The following is a 17899-nucleotide window of genomic DNA, read 5'->3' on the forward strand; positions in this document are numbered from 1 at the left end:
TTTTATATTCACCAACCCAAATAAATTTTAGTATTTCCTTTCACTGAGATTAGGTGACAAGCAACAGCAAGATTAGCAGAACATATTGCTTCAAATTATTATGAATATCTTAAAACATTGTCACGTTCACAGAGATTTCAAATTACAGTAGTCTGACTTGCTGTTAGATTTTGTTATTTAATGAATTTAAAAAGTGATACATAATTTGTTTTTGCACATATTTTGATAATTATTTCAATTTAATCAATTTACTCTGTAATCATACATATTTTATTTCATATATTTAAAAATATTTTTCGGAAAAGAAGAGTGTAGGCTTTGCCAGATTCTCAAGTGGGTCCATGGGGAAAAAAAGGTTAAAAAAACTCTGAACTAGATAAATTCCAAACTTCCTTTTATGTCTAGGATTTTGTGGCTCTAAGAAACCTTTTCCACCTCATTTGCCCTTCATCAAATCATATGTAAAAGAAGTCCTTCTTTTTTTGAGAAAATTATATAAAATTGGTTATTGAGTTAACCAATTGCCCATTTAATAGACCATCTAAGAAAGAAAAAAAGAACATGGTTATCAAAAAGTTATAAAGACCTCAGACTTAAAAAAAAAATATTCTGTTTCACTTGCTCTTTTACCATTGATTTAATTAATTAAAAGGAATAATTGTTTAACAATCATCACATTGAAAACTCTCTAACCAAAGGTGAACTTCCACACACACACACACACATATCCATAACTAATTATTCTCTGAACTCTTGATCGTATGTTCATCACACATAGAGAGCAACAATGCTATTATCTATGTACAACATAAACTTTTGCAGGCACACAGACAATATTTATAAGCAATACAATTTTACAAATCTTTTCCAGAGGACTATTCTTAAATGTTGTCCCACTGTTATATAAATTATTATTGTCTTAAATTCCCCTGAGCTTTCTTAAGTCCTGGGTAAATGTGAAGAATTCTTCTTCCCCCCAGTATTGACCTCTTCTAAAAAAGCTAGAAATATGACAGGTTATGTTACATAGTTGGTGAAGTGAATTATAATAATTAGCATTGTAAATCAAAGGCCTATTTATGCTGTTTTATAGTTAACTTGTGAGTTCCTTATTTCTAAAGCGAATAGTATAATAAATAGAACATATCTAAGAATAGAACTGGTTATCACCATGATTCAAGGTAATATGAATTCGAGCATCAACGATGAATATTCTTAATGTATTTCCTATACATTATAAGTTCCTATAAGTTGAGTCACTCTCAATGGTGTCTACAAAATTTGTAATCCCCAAGCTGGTGTCCCCTTGGCACCAACATTTTTGAGTTGATTTTTGTTCTGAGAATTTTAATGTTGATCATAAATATGAGGAAAATGCACTACCTAATTATATATATATAAAACAAAGCTAAATAAAATATCTTTTGACTAATAGGGATATCGGATTATTCATGACACCATTTCCCAATCTTCTGATGAATAACTGATTATTTTACAGAGAAATTTATCTCCATTCTAGAGATCAAAAAGCAGGGATTGTTACTGGCTTTAGATCACACAGTAAAGTAGTGAAGAGGAGCAGAATATACCACCCCAAAGTGTTCTGCTTTGTTATGTGGATTATTTTGAGCTGAGACAATCGAGACCCAGAAGACTCAAGAAAAACTTTTATCTCTACCTTAACTACCTAAATTTAGACAGGGGGGCCTGACTCAGGGAGAGTGTTATTACCAGAGATAACTTTCATAAGAATGATTTATCTCTATGGCAGGGCAAACATCTAATTACCAAATACCTGCTCTTTTTATTGTCCCATGAATTACCTTCCCCATTCTGAAGCCTCAGGCCCCTATCCCATTCCTTAGCTGTGGCATATAAGCCTCAACCGCTTGACTTGCTGTTGGGTCTCATTACGGTTTGGTTTCATATTTTTATGGGATTCCTATATGTACAAAATTAAAAATTTGTTTTTCTCCTATTAATCTGTCTTATGTCAATTTAATTATTAGACCAGCCAAAGAACTTTGAAGGGTAGAAGTTAATTTTTTTCTTCCCAATAGAACGGAATTTGGCGCTCTTAACTTCCAAATTTATTTCTCTGTACACTAGCAAATGACCCTTTCTTTCTAACCTAACCATCGCATTCCTCATCAGACTATGAACTTTCATTGCTGTTTTACTGTTGACTATTTCTCTCAGCCTTGAGAACCACTTGGAATAGGCATATGGATGTAGGAGTGAAGGAAAACTGATGTAATGAAAGGCAGTTTGGGCAGTAGCATTCGAGCCAGATTGCCTGAATTTGAATCTTGGTTCTATCATTATTAGCTGTACAACACTGAATAAGTCACAATCTCTTTATACCTTGTTTTCTTATGTATAAAACGAGAATAATAGCAATACCTATCTCATAAGGTTGTTGTGAAGAAAATAAGATAATATTTGTCAGGTACTTGCTCAGAAGAATACCCCGCCCATGGTGAACAGTGTATGGGTATTAGCCATTAGTGTGTTTCTTGTTGTTACTACAGTCATTCTTTTGTTTGGATGATATTCTGGACCTGTAATAAAGAATGTTGACTACAGTAATTTCTTTTATGATTTTAACAGTTCTCAGTAGTTAAGATTAGTTTAGATTAGATTAGGTAAGTATTTGTGAAGAAAGTTTTAAAAAACACTGATAAATTTTATGAACTAGAGATTAAGAGACAGATATAGTCAAGAATATGAAAACCTGAATTATTGAGCATTTGTAATTATTACCATTTTTTTGGGCACTTTTGGAAGAAAGTCACATTGGTTTTCATTAAACTTGAGTTTTGAAATACTGAGTTTCTAAGTAGATTTAATATTCTCCTTGGTTTTCATTGAAGGGTAGCAGAATATGCCGCCCCAAAATGTATCTCAAGATTATTTGGAGAAACAGCAGACACAGAAGAAGCTCTGAAAAAAGAGGAGAAGTTACCCTTTCGTTAGAAAAATTTATATTTATAAAAGAAATCTCCAATTATGAGAGTATCTCCCTCTGTACCTGGAAGAGCAGGAAGATTTAAAATCACAAGAGAATTTTATCGATGGAATAGGCACTGATTTAAATCTACATAACAAATCTTACTCTTGTTTACTGTGCTTTTCCTGGTAACCTCTCCCACCTGTCTTTTGTCTTTAGCTGAATGGCATTTAAGTTGGTAGTTTAGGCTATCTCGTGAAGTTACGCATTTTCCCTGGGTATCTCCCAAGTACACATGAGGTATACATGTTAATAAACTTTTAACATGTTTGTTTTTTCCCTTATCCATCTTTTATCACAGGGGGTCTCAGGTAAGAACTCAAAAAGGTAGATGGAAAATTATTTTCCTCTCCTATACATTAAGTGTCATATCATATCACTTATTTATTCATTACAAAACAAACAACTAGTGCTTCTACTGAATATAATATGCCATGTAAGAGTATGGCTGAATTGTTTTCCTTTCTAAACCAAAGGCAAGTATATTGCAGTATTGGTTTAAGAGTTGTGACTTATTTCTCTAAATGCTTAACTAGCATTCATAAGGCACGTGGAAGATTTACACATAAAGAAAAGACATTTCTATACTGTACTAGTAAAGTAGCAAAGATTTAAAAACGTTTAGGAAGTTCCTTTGAGGTATGGAGGTAAGAGCTCAGTTTTCTGAGGCTTTATATCACAATCCATTTGTGGTATATATCATGTTGTTATTGAAGCCTCTCATGATCTAACCAAGTAAACAGTTAACAGATATAGTTTGATATTATTATTAGATTCTCGTTTATATTATATATGTCCTCTCCATATTCTCTGTAGTCTCAAGTTTTAGATGTTCGAGCTAAATCAAATGGAAAGGGAGGAAATCTACTGCCATTAAAATTGAACTTTCAGCTTTCAAAGAAGGGATAACTGTGGTAAAGTTAAATTTTTTTTTAAAAGTTAAACTCACGACTCTCATACAAATGTAAAATGAATGTGTCAAAGATTATTTTATCAAAATTGTTAATTAATGAAAGAACTAGGAAAAGGTTCCAATTGGTTGAAAAAGGAGTTAGGAAAACATACATACATGAACCATCAGGAATAATGAAATGAATTTTCAGATCAGTTGAGCAAAAATCAATTGCTTCTCCAATTGGATGCAATGCGCATTTCCATGCATTAGGATCATTTGCATTACTATTAATATGTTACAACTTAGTGTTATACAATAGCGCAGACAATGAAAAGAGATGACTCAATGGGTTGCCCTGGATAAGAAAGTCAATATTTTTGTCTGTTTCAAAGACTTCACAATTTTACTGAGAACTTTATGGCCTAGGAGCACCTATAATACAATTTATGTCTGTTAATTGAATACTAGTTTATTTTTGAGTGTTTGTCCCCTAGTGTATACCTTCAGTTTCTAAGATTGTATGAAATACCTACTGTACTCACTTTTAAATTGACTGTAGTTTTTGTTTTGACTGTAACATTAAAATAGTAGTTTTATTGAGAAAACATATTGAGAAAAATGGAAAAAATTTATACGAAATATACAGTTTCTATTAAAAATTTGACTTAAAACATAATTTCCAAGGATTAATCTGAAACAAAATTTTGTAGTTTTCTTTTTCACTCAAGTCCAATGAAAACTCAGTGTGAATATAAACAGTATCTTGTCAAGATTCAATCATGAAAAATTCCCAAGAACAACCTATTAAAATCAAACAAATGCAATGTAATGTAATATATAAGCTAAATACAGTGACCATGGACTACTACGTAGTTAGGCATCATATTTTATGGATGAAGTTTCATTTTAGATTTTTTGTTTTTTAAAGAAAAAGCTAAATAAACGTGTAAGAAAAAGTCTGAATTAGAAGGGACCATTTATTCTAACAACATTGTTAAGTTTAGGTTTATAGGTAATTTGAGTTGTTTCAGCCCACTTTAATTACGTTGAAAAATATGCATTTGTTCCATCTACATTACCGTTCTGTTCCTTCCTCTCAGTGTAAGTTCACATTCACATAACTCATTTCAGGATGAAGACAGGTAAAGTTATTTTAGATGTGTGTAAATTTTTTAACGTAAGCCCTACAGCCCTACAGCTGTAGGTCCAGGCACACATTCTAATTTGACCTGTTAAAGCTAGAGACTTATGTATGCAACATCCTTCTTGAAGCAGACAAAAAGCAGAAAGTTATGCTAGCTACATGACCTTGACTAAATTATTTAACTTTTTAAGCATTAGTTTCCACATGTACAAGAGTAAGGATAATTACGTCACGCATTTACTGAACAAATACTTCTTGAGCACCTACCCAGTGCCAGGCTCTGATCTAGGTACAGGGGAGTAAAACATGAACAAGATGGACAGGAACCTTGTTACCTCGCAGCTTACATTCTAATAGGAGCAGACAGATAATAAGCACTTTAAACTAATAGGTAAATCAGTAAGATAGTTCAGATAGCATTTTTTGTTTATTGAAGTTTTACTATACATTTCTGCATAAAAGCTCTTATGATACCATATTGTTATTAACCCACTATAGCTACTATACTTATTAGTATTCTCCAGACTGTGGATCTGTACTAAATTGGAAGTACTGAGGCATTTTCAAAGTGTACAGAAAAACGCATCACATGGGATATAATAATCATGAAACTAGTGAAAGCTGTTATAAAGAATTTCTATTCTTAGCACTCTTCAATACCGATGTCCAAAATACATTAAGCTTCATTTAGAACAGAATGATGTTATTCATTATGCAAGGGAGTGTTTTAGTTCAGTGTTAGTACTTTTTGTTTCTTTTGGATTTCTGTTGTGTTCCTTTTGATTTCCTATGTATTTCTAGTATTGACCTATGGCACTGTGGCTTGGTGGGGGTAGTAAGAGCAGTTTTTGAGATACGTTGCCCACTTCTGCTAAGTTAATTTTATTTCTGTTTTAGCACAACAAACTGGAAAATGATCAATCTGTGGGTGTGTGATATGAAATATATTTAAAAAATATATAGTTATTTATGGGTCTATATCGCATATATATGCATATAGTACCATTTGTGTGTGTATTCTATCTCCACTAGCACATACCAAAAATGAGTAAAATCATGCTACTAAACAAAAGTTATTCTACAAATAAATATGAGCAGAAATATATCAGGATGTCACAAAAGCAAAATGGATCCTGAGAAATATGGTACCATTCAAATGCAGGGTCAAAATATGCCCTACATGTTGAAAAAATATATTTCTAATTTTCTATCATATAAAGCATTATTCTTATATAATGATATTTCAAACAAAGAGAACTTGAGCTTTGTCATAACTTTAGTTATTAAAAAATGTTAAAATATCAAGAGATTACAATAAAACATTAATATTTGTTAAATCTAGGTGGCCAGTGTATGGGTGTTTGTTATATTATTTATTCTTTGCTATGTATTTGAAATACTTCATTAAAAAATGAGAACTGTTAAAAAAAAGACAAAAGGGAACTGATTCATCAAAGGACATTTAAATGAGGCTTCCAATACCTATAAACTCTTAAGGTTTCTTGAATTTAAAATTTGGGAACATCTGGATACTCTTTTGCCCTGTGTATTTTAAGAACAAACACATCCCCAATGTTTTCAAAGCATATATTTTTCATTATTTATTCCCTTGGCTAAGTATACATTGAACTGAGAATGCTGTTAAATTGTAACCGCTGTCCTTGACAGTTTTACCATTAACCAATTTACCCCCTCTACTCTTCTCAGGGTTGTTTCAGGTAGCTTTGCTATGCCTTACATTGCTCAGTTGTTACATGAGGAATACAATCAGGTCATCCACCAGAGCTTTCCAACTCTTAAATCTCTTATATACTAGTTGTTGTTAAAATTTTTCCACATAGGGTATTCTTTAAAAATAATTCTTCCTTCTATATATGTTTCTTAATTCTTTATTTACATTGTTTATAGAATTCTCTACTTTCTCCTCTTTTCTTCAATTCACCATCCTTATTATTTCTTTCTATTAAATGCTAATAGCAATTAATATGGGAGAGTTCAAAGATAATTTTTTTTCTTGCTTATCCATATTTCTCACTGAATATGTGAAAAACAAGACAAACGTTACTGAAAATGAAAGAACCGAAATTGCTGTTGAAAATGAGACATTTGATTTTTTTTAAAAAAATTGTAAAAGTCAAACCTCTTAGTATAATATAGAGTAACCATTATATTATTTGTTCAAATCAGTCTTAATTGTTGACAGATTTCTTTTGAACCATCAACACATCCTTCCTCAGTCCTTGCCCTGCATACATATCCACAATAATATTTAGGATTGGTTTACAGTCTATAATCATAGAACAGCTGTGAAGCTAACTGATTTTACAAATCTGTAACCCTGGACTCATTAGTATTAAGTTTTAACTCAACTAAGATTGAAAAGGTACATATTTATAAATAGTCTTTTCACAGGGTCACCATACGAATTAAAAATTTTACAGGTAGAAATGTTATACTTAATTCATTTATGTTACTTTCATCCAGGTTATCTCTCCCATATTCCTGTGAGTTAGTTGGGCTAGAATGTAGGCACAATATATATTGCTTAGTTGCCATATTTAAACACTACATAAGCTATATTCATCCCATTTTGTTTCTTTATAAAGCAAACTGAGATTCACATATTCATTTTAACAATTATTAAGGTTCATACTCTTTCTCATTGGCTGAGATGGGTTGAATTTTTATTCACTGAAGAGGGAAAGGCAAATAAGAAACAGGTAGAGATAACGAAGACAGCTTGTTTCTATTTAAAAAACACATACACACACAAGGAAAGGGAAAAGAAGCACAAAAAGAGTGAACTATAGGGAACTGCAGTAAGAAAGTAGGTGAATGTACATGAGGTAATAAATAACAGAATGGGGATTTTTACAGATTATTTTCCTCTTTACACTTTTTACTTCAACTTTCAAAACTCATGGCAGACCATAAAAACACCAATATCATCTGATCTGAAATTAATAACGTAGGAATATAAAGATTAAACACCCAATTTCAGGACCATTCAGTTTCTTCCTAGCTTTTCAAGATAAAGCTGTAAAGTGGAAGGAAAAAGGAAGATTTTTTTTTTCACTTGGAAAACAGTATCTAGTTTAATTTATTTTATAGTAAACAAAAAAATGCATACATGAAACAAGATGATTGCTTAGTGGAACTAATGAAGGGTACTGATCACTTGATCTTTAAACCAATGCGTCTAATAAACATTTAAAATATTGAAGGCAATTGAAAAGTTTGTTTAAAAAACAGTTTGGAACGGTCATGATATGAAGGAGTTTGATATATCATGTTTGATATATTTAAAGTTGTATGAGTAGGCTGTGAAATTTGATGATAAGGCAATTAAAATCCGTCTTAATTTGACCCAAACTACCTCAGATTCTGTGTCAAATATTTGAAATTGAAGATTGATTCAACATTTCCTCACACAACCTCTTTCAGGTCTCGATGACCTCCTTTTTTCTCTTTCCTACTCTTCCACTTATGTACATTCTTTGATGCCTACCTCCACAACAGAGAAGTACCAGCGACTAATTTAGCATCTGATCGCAGAAGACCAGTTGTGTCTCAGTTTCCACTTTTATTCGTGGGAATTCCCTTCTCTGTCAGGCACAGTACAGAGCTCATCACGGATTTCTGCAGCTTCCATACTAAGTTCAAAGTGCTAGACTGCTATAGGAATTTTTCTTTCAGTGCAGATACACACAGCAGTCTTCTCAAAGAGCCACACATTAGTTCATGCCATGCTTCTTAACAAGAATAGTTAGGTATGGTAGCCCAAACAATCAGATTTAATTGCTGAGTGCTGGTATAGCAGCAAGTTGCCAAAGGAAACAAAACAAAACCAAAAAAAACCCAGCAAGCCCCATTTTTATGACTCTAGGCAATACTGAGTGCAGAATGGCATGGACAAAATTTCAATAGACCCTTCTTTTCTTATCCTAAGGCAGACTTAGAAATAGCACAAGGAAAATTGTTAATATAATTGAAAACTATGGCTATAAAAGTCCATGTGAATCTGAATTCCATTCAGGGTTTCATGGAATACGAATCCAAAAATATCTTTAAGGTCTTTCTGAATTCGCCCTTGTTCCATAAGTTGCTGCTTATGCTCTGCAACTATTTAATAGGAGAAATTCAGGGTAAGTGATGCATTCTTTAAATACTGAAGCAGAAACCAAAATGAAAAACCAGGGCTTGTTTCCTTTTTCCTCCCTTCTCTTTTCCTCCCCCCTCCTCTGTCTTTCATTCTTTTTTCACCCCTTAAAATGCAAAATATTTGGGTGTCAACAGAACTACTTTTTCTCCCTTCTCAATTCCAGGATATACATTCAATATTAGTTTTCCTATGTATAATACACAGCTAGCTGTTTTATTATAAAATAATATTTTACATAATAATCGTAAACTGGTTTCATAATTCTTCGCTTTCTGTAGTAACAAGTCACATGGATATTAAGTCAAAAGCACTTTAAAAGGTATTTTCATAAATGGTGCAAGCACATACATTTCAAAGGCTATATGTGATTTCAATTTATCATCCAATGCTGACACTTACTCCTGGATATAAAATATCTCACTAAAAACTAAACACGAGTCTGGGTCCCCAGAATATTTAAGCTGAAGTCAGTATAATAAAATGAGCATACCTGTAAAGTATTCAGACATCATATACACGTAATTATACAAGTTGAACTTTTCAAAGCTAATGGAAAACATTAACATACATTCTCCATTTTTATTTCTAGCTTAGCCTATTAACGACGATAGGGTACCTTGTGGAAAAACTCTCAACAGTTCTCTGTAATTCTTACTTCTGTAATTCTTGTTAAAAATGAGAATAAAATGAAAATTCTGTATTAGATACTGCAAAAAGATAAAGATAAAAAAGTTAAAAAACTCTTGAATAATAGGCATAGCATACAGAGGACTATTAAGACTGTAAATATCATAATCTACATTGGAGAATGAGAGCTGCGATTGTGAAATAGGGCAAGAAGCGTTCATTAGACAATGCAAGTAAGAGGCTAACAATACATGGGAAAGACTATCCGTATGATTAAAATGGATTGCACAGGGATTCAATGTATTCCCTTAAATTCAAGTGAGTGGACTTAAAAAATTATTTATCCAATTCCTTTTCATAAACATATCTCTTTTGCATATGCTATGTATTCTGACCTGTAATGTTCACTGCGTTCTTTTTCAGTGTCTCCTGTATCATTCAAATGTATTAGACAACATAGCAGAGCAGAGGAGAGCAGTAATTTCAATAAATAGTAGTATCACGCTTTGCCTTTATCTCTCCTTTCGAAAGCGGTCTGTACTTGGCAAATCAATTAAATAAGTCTTACCATCAAGTTAGAATAAATGACACCATCTCTGTATAGAGAAAAATGCGGCCTAAAGAAATATTACAGCATATTTAAAGTTATATAACAAGGCCCCAAAAACTCAAATCTATTCTAGGAAAATTTGCCCTAAGCAAGTTCTTTTTTTGGGACTTAAGAATAATTTGGTGAATTTTAAAATAACTCTCCCATGACTATTCTATGAACATAGGACCCAAGAATGGTGCTTTTCCTGTAGACACTTTTGACGGTAGCACTAAATAGCTTTAATTTTCAGAGCCAAAGGCATTTCTTCTAGTAATGGTTTTGAACACTACAGCCTGAATACATAGGATGTGATTTAAAAAACAGAAAACAAAAACAGAATTCCAACTTGTAAAATCCTTAAGTGAGGCCCCATTTAAAATTTTTGCTACATTCTCTATGTAGGTACATATGGCAATGGCTTCCTTTGGTGTAGATGCTCAATAGATACTTGATGATTAATCATGACCTATTGGTAGTGTGAGCAAAACCGAGGTATAAACGATCAAGTAGAAATCACACAATCATATCCATTCAATTTTTACATTCACTCAGGACATCAAAATCCATTACAGATTTTCAAGCTCAAAGCATGTTTTGTTATCTGCATTTGGCACCGAGTAGAAAGGAAAATGCATAGAGGATAATCAAGATCCAATTCCTTTAAAATTGTACCATTCATATTTTAAGAGGATTAAAAATCCTGTTTGCTACATTCATGATAAATGAGCTTTCTCATGAACAGACCAGGCAGTAGAAATAACCTCTTTTAATTCAGCCATATATAAATCTCTGTTTTATTTTCTCAGCTGGCTTAAACACCTCTGTCTTGTTGAGAACATACTAAGGACACAGAAGGCATTTAGGAAGTCAGAAAAATGAGCATTCACTACTAGGAAGCGGTGTTAGAAATAACATCACACTAGAAAGCTTATTGAAATTTAACTATATAGGCATAAACCCTTAATATAAATGTCCAATTTATAAATTCATTCAACAAACACTGATTGACGATGCTGTGAAGTCCTTGCCCCAAATTGCCAGAGTTTCCATCTCCCTTTACCTTCCACCATAATAAGTAGTGTAAGGAAGGTGTCTCATTTGAGCTGTTGGAGGAAGAACACAGAATGTAAGATCCTGTTTTGCCATTCAGAATTTGTCAGGGTAAAAATGCCTCAGAGTAGGCTGGATTCTGTTAATGCGTTTTCCCAAGAAAAAAATGTTGCAAATAGTATATAGATTCCTACATTAATCAATTTGACACTCAATTAAACTAAACTATAGTGCTATTTCAACTTATTAAGAGTAATATAAACTTTTGAGCCCTAGCCTAGACGTCTGGTCACCATTTATAGTTAGTTTCATGGCAAAGTGCTTTGCCTCACTTATAAGTTGGGAGTGCCTGTAGAGTTTGAAATACAATGGAATTCAAGGGCAATATATGTAATGATGGGGTTCAGGACATGCTACCCCAAAGTATGGCACCTTGGCATACTGAAAATTGTGAACTGAAGAAATTTGAGAAAAAGGAAGAAGCAAGAAGGTCTTTCTGTCCTTCCCCTACCCTTCTCCCCTGAAATAGGTCCTAGACCCTCATGTGACAGGTGCCCTGTCTATACCCCGCGGAGAGGAGCATCCTCATTTCCAAGCTGGAGGGACACAGAGGATCAGAACAAACAGGCCTTGCTAAGTTTCTTTGAGTTTACTACCCTTAGCTCATACTCTTTTCCCTATCCTATTTTTTCATGACTGTCTACTCATCACCAAAACTAGCATAAAAACACTTGTTTCTTTGGGTCTTTATTTTCTGTGTCATGTGAAATTTATATAAATACATTTGTATGATTCTCTCCTATTAATCTTTGTCAGGTTAATTTTCAGACCCAACCAGGGACCCGAACAGGGTCAAGGAAAACTTCTTCCTGCCCTACAATAATAATTATAATAAAAAAGCACTATTCTTATTAGCCATAATCTTCAGTGAGGTGGGGTGTGTGTGCGCTAAGTAATCCAGACAATACACAGGAAAGTAATTTTGGAGAAGACACAAGAAAAACTGGAGAAGATAGTCAACTGGCCAAATGAAAAGAAGGCTGTATCTCATCAATAGATGTTCATACATATCTTATTCAATACACTTGACCATGATTAGGCAAAAGAAGCAAGCAGGAATGGTACAAGTGTTGACGTCAAGTTAGGTCAAGTTGATAGTAGAGTTAATAATACTTGATTTTTCAATCAGACTATGGCTAATAACCATATGTAAAACATTTTACAGCATGAAAAGGAGCAGATACTATGTATGACAGAGTTAGTTCAAACTGAAAATAACATTACCTTTTGACCTTTAGTAATTGTTAATATTTACTGAGTACTTATCAGGTACTATACCAAGCAGTATTAAATGATTTAATATTTAAGTACCCTAAAAAGGTGGTATCATTCTCATTTTATAGGAATATGAAGTGCAGACAAGTCAACTTGCCTAGGGTTACAAAGCTAGTGAGAGCAGGGTTGCAAATCCAGCCCAAACTCTACTGTCAGCATTATGTTGCATTGGTCTTCAGTAAGTTTACTTCAACATTGTGAGAAAACCAATAAATATTAACTGCCAAAGCATGAACATCTTCAGAATACGATAAGAAGCTGGTTCAACTTGATGCTTTCCGAAAAATAGCTTATTTAAAAATTTTTTCAAATAAATACATGCCCCAAACTCTCAAATTTTATATTCACATGGTAACCATGAGGCTATTTAGAAATTTTTAGTACGTAAAGAAAAAAGCAATAAGGAGATTTCCCAAAGAAGAAATTTTAAGTGTGGCTTTAAATAACAAATGGTTTCAAGAAGTACTGAATTACTTAAAAGCAGAGAAAGAATTACTATATCTTTCTCAACTCTGGGAGAGAAATAAGCCTTGATACACTATACATCCATTGTATGTAATAAATTAGCTTCTCTTTTATGAATCTAGAATGGCACCACCTTCGTAGGAGCTTGAGAAAACAGCCACACAAATCACTCCTTGTTCTGTGGTTTAGATGAGGAATTCTGGTTGAGAACGGAAGTGTTTTTGAAAGGGGGGGAAAAAGGTGACCAGAGGAAACTCATAATTCTATTTACTGAAGTCTGTCTAGTCTGCACATTTCATTGCATCCAAATCCATGTTAGTGTGAACAAGCAAAAGAAAATTTCCATGGTGGTCGAGTAGATACTTCTCTGAATCTTTAAAAAGTAGATTCAACCAAACCTGTCTGTAAATCTATGGGTGTGAACCACAGCAGGTTAGACCATTAAGCTGCTTAGTATTCATTAAACCTCTGTGAGTTACAGGAAGCAGTGCAGACAGACACTGGAACTACCTTCCATATAGAATAGACAATTGGGTTAATTAAGAAAGAAGAAAAATGGAGACAAAATGCTGTGGAGCATTAAGGGCACAGCAAGGAAATGATGGGCATCAGCCAGTGAGGCGTGAAAATCACGTTGATGTCCATTTCCCTCACTATTGGATAGAGAGCAATAAACAAAAGATACTGGAAATTTAATGCTGATCCTTCTTTTGATTTAAATTGCCTACCAATGCTGCCTTTGTATCTTGGCAATAGATAACAAAGCTTTAACCAGGGGCCTATATACGACTTATTTATCAAATAATAACACTGGATTCTGACTTCAATTCTATTGAAAGCTAACTGAAGAATACTTCTACTGGCTTAACGATAAATCTCAGCTTTTATATTTTTTTGTTTGTGTACTAATTCTGATTCCCATATGAATTCCTACATGAATTTATGAAAGCACGATTTTTCAAAGACTTTTAGTTGTCAGTGTTTTCCAAACAGGATGTCAAGGAGACTGATTGGGGTCACAGAGTAGAAAGCTGCACGGCTCTAGGTAAACTTCAGGTTTCAACAATAGGGCAAGAAAGTCAATTCTATAGTTTGAGACTCTTCTTCCCTCCTATTACGTCCAAGGTCAATAGGAGCTAGACTTGTAGAGACTGGAATAACTATTTGATATTGATGGAGCCTACACTCAAGAAAAATCGAGATAGCTACCCGTTATTGAATTATTTTGAAAAAATAGAGTATCAGAATATACTGTAGGAAGTCAGTAAGGCAGTATAGAATTAAAACGTTTTAGAAGCACTGACCTAGATTAATATATGCTTCAGGGAATTAGAAAAAATGCATGCAAATTTTAGAGACATTTGACACATACATAATGGGATGTTTGGGTTTTAACTCATCATCTGGTCAATATGTGTTTATTAAATGCTTACTGTGTGCTAGATGGGGGAAGGGAGTATAAGACCCCAAAGGAGTGAAGCCAATGTCTTTACCCAATCAAGTTTCATAACGTAATAACAGAGTAAATACTTTTATGCTCCTAACTCTGATGTGGGTGGGGGTTTGGGGAAGATTATCAGGGAAGGCTTCTTGGAGCTAGGATATGTGAGCAGAATTTTAAGGGACAATTATAAATTAGTCAGGTGAAGAAAAGGCAGAAAAGCCAGAGAAAAAGGCAAGTGTAATTCACAGATGTTAGGGACCCTGGCCATTGGGAAATTGCAAAAAATATGGCTGACGCTAATTTTAACCATGATAGAGTGGTCAGAGAAGTAGTTGATGAGGTAGGTAAGGACCAATTCCTAAGGGTTGTAGAGAGCCATTGCAAGATTTTAAGCAGGGGAATTTCATGATTACATTAACATTTTAATACATTCATTCTGGTGAGCAATGTGAAGATGGATTAAAAATATTTATGGGATAAATGATGAGGGTAGAGGAACTAATTTGGAGATTAATCTCTTAATCCAAATGAGAAATTCAACTAAAATCATTGAAAGTAGTTATGAAGGGAAGGGTGCAGATTCTAGAGATACAAAATCTGTAGGACGTAGGTCATGAGGGATATAACTCCTAGATTTACTGTCTGAATAATTGGATAGTGTCATATATTGTAATGGAGGATAAAGGAACAAATTTTGGGGCTGAGTTATATTCAAGGTGCTTTTAACTCTGGAGAGAGATGTGAGCTATAGATAATTGATGCCAAGGTAGTTACTACATAGTAATATGATGGTAGTATATGTGAAGTTCTTAGAATGATCCCTGACCAAACTAAGTGCTATATAAGTAGAAGTAATAATGATGATGGATGGTGATGACCATAATAATAATGGTTGATTATGAGATGAACCCAGAAGTATACAGAGCATTACTGTCCAATAGAACTTTCTATGATGAAGAGAATGTACTGTACCTGTACTTTCTAATATGGTAGCTACTAGCCACATGCGACTATGAGAACTTGGAATGTGGCTGCTGCAACTGAGAAACTCAATTTTGAATTTTATTTAATTTGAATGAATTTAAATTGAAAGGCCACATGTGGTTACTGGCTATTATATTGGACAGTGCAGATATATAGTGAGAAATGAAACAGAGACTCTGGGAGTGAATCAAGTTGATCACCAACATGAAAGGAATCGTAGAAAAATAATCAAATAGGCAGGATGAAAAACAATATAGGGTTATACTGTCTATAAACACAATTGAAATTCCCTTGAGAGGATGATCTGGGTGAATGGGAGCTGGTAGGGGAGGTTTCCTGGAGGAAGATGGGCTGCAGCTATGAAGTAGAAGAGAGCACTTCAGGAAGACAGAATAGCACGAACAATGGCCAATAAGAAAGAAGAAACAATATGACAAGAAGTTTCACCTTGGCTGGATAAGGAATAAGAGGTGAATTGTCTTTATCAGGGACTGAGAGGGTTCTGGAATGTAGAACTTTCAGTTTAAAACTGGGACAATCCCAGGATGTGGTACTTTAAATGTTAAAATCAGGAATAGTCCTGGGCAAACTGGGAGGAATTGGTCACTAAAAATGTTAGCTAAATAATGGCTGGTCAAAGTATGAAGGACTTTGACAGAGAGGCATTTACTCTTGATACAATGACTTAGAGGTAGGCTATTGTAGCTTTTTTGGAGAATTGAAAGAAATTAAAGTAGCCTTGGGAAAATTAGTCTGACATAAGAGAAAAGAAGAATTATAAAAAGGCTATCCAATTATTTAGCTACTCTTGTAAACTGAGTGTGAAGTTATTAGGGCTTAAACATCGAAGTTAGAGAAGAAAAAAAAACTTATGTTTATTTAATGCTTACTATGCCCCACGTACTCTATCAGAGTTTACATAAATTATCAATTCTCCCTGAAACCCAGATGTGGAAACTTTATAAACTTTAGAAAAGTTGATTGATTTATTTAAGCACTCACCATTTTCCAAATATTTTGTGAGTGCCTGCTATATGACATACAAAGTTCATAATTTATCTTACTAAAGTCAGGGTTTAAAAGTAGATCTGGCTACAAAGTTCATTGTTCATGTTATGTTTTGGAAGTAAGAATTAAAAGGAGGTAATTCAAAGGAATAACAAAAGTGACAAAATTTAATAACACACTGTCAAAATAAAAAATAAGTAAGAGTGAAAAATAATTGGAAGATTTCTACGTTGGGAAACTTTAGGAACATGACCTAAGAAACTTGAGAACACGAAAGAGAGAGAAGGAATTTAGATAGCAAAGTTGGATATACTGAGTTTGAGATCATAAAAGGACATTCAAACAGCAGCTGGAAATACAGATATGAATGCAAGCAAGGTATGCCATTTTAGTGCATATTATAATGTGCTAACAGTTATTTGGCCTCTAATATATTTTAATTAATCTATTTTATTTATAAAATGAAACATCACATGAAAATGCTAATCTGTATATGTATGAGGCTGAATTTCCATAGAAGTATTTTATAGACTTTATTAATTTCTATTTCCATGAAGAAGAGATTATTTCGAGCAGGAGTGGGTTAATTGTATTTAGGTGCTCTTCTTCCTCGCAAAGACAATAACGGAACATAATCTTTACGACATGAGCTCAAGAACGGCCGAATACGTGTGTATCCAGGCATTAAAGGGGGCGCATCGGAAATTTGTAAAAGGTTGCAGTGCTTATTTTCACTGATGACCTCTTTTTGATTGTCAGATGCTCACAGTACGAGGCAGTAAGTAATGAGGGTTAAGCAGAACTTCACTAGTGTCAATTACATAGTGTGAAAAAATCTTTTTATTATGGAAATTAAAAATGTATGCCCAGGCTAGACAGAGACCCAGCATCTTTTTCAAAAAGTACTACCAATTCTTTTCAAGAATTTTTTTGATTAGATAGATTTACCAACTATCCCTGTCAAAAAGAAAGTCATGTGCTTTCCCATTATTTATATGTCTGGTCATGTATTGGACGTCAGAGAGAGGTATGTACTTAATTTTCTCATTTTGACCCAATTTATTACAGTCTAACTCATTTTTTAAAAATTCAAAATGAGGCAGGAGTCAAGAAACTTTAGTAGTAGTCGTTGTAGTGTTTTAAAAGGATACTATTTTAACAGATTTCTTTACTACCTCCAAAT

General features: G+C 33.5%; 1 protein-coding gene across 17 annotated transcripts in view; it reads right to left on the reverse strand.

The window, feature by feature from the left end:
• Positions 1 to 17899, reverse strand: part of GPHN (gephyrin) — a 438119-nt gene that overhangs the window by 123153 nt on the left and 297067 nt on the right. The window lies entirely within an intron of this gene.

This window comes from Rhinolophus ferrumequinum, chromosome 6, assembly GCF_004115265.2.
Source record: "Rhinolophus ferrumequinum isolate MPI-CBG mRhiFer1 chromosome 6, mRhiFer1_v1.p, whole genome shotgun sequence".
Taxonomy (NCBI): domain Eukaryota; kingdom Metazoa; phylum Chordata; class Mammalia; order Chiroptera; family Rhinolophidae; genus Rhinolophus; species Rhinolophus ferrumequinum.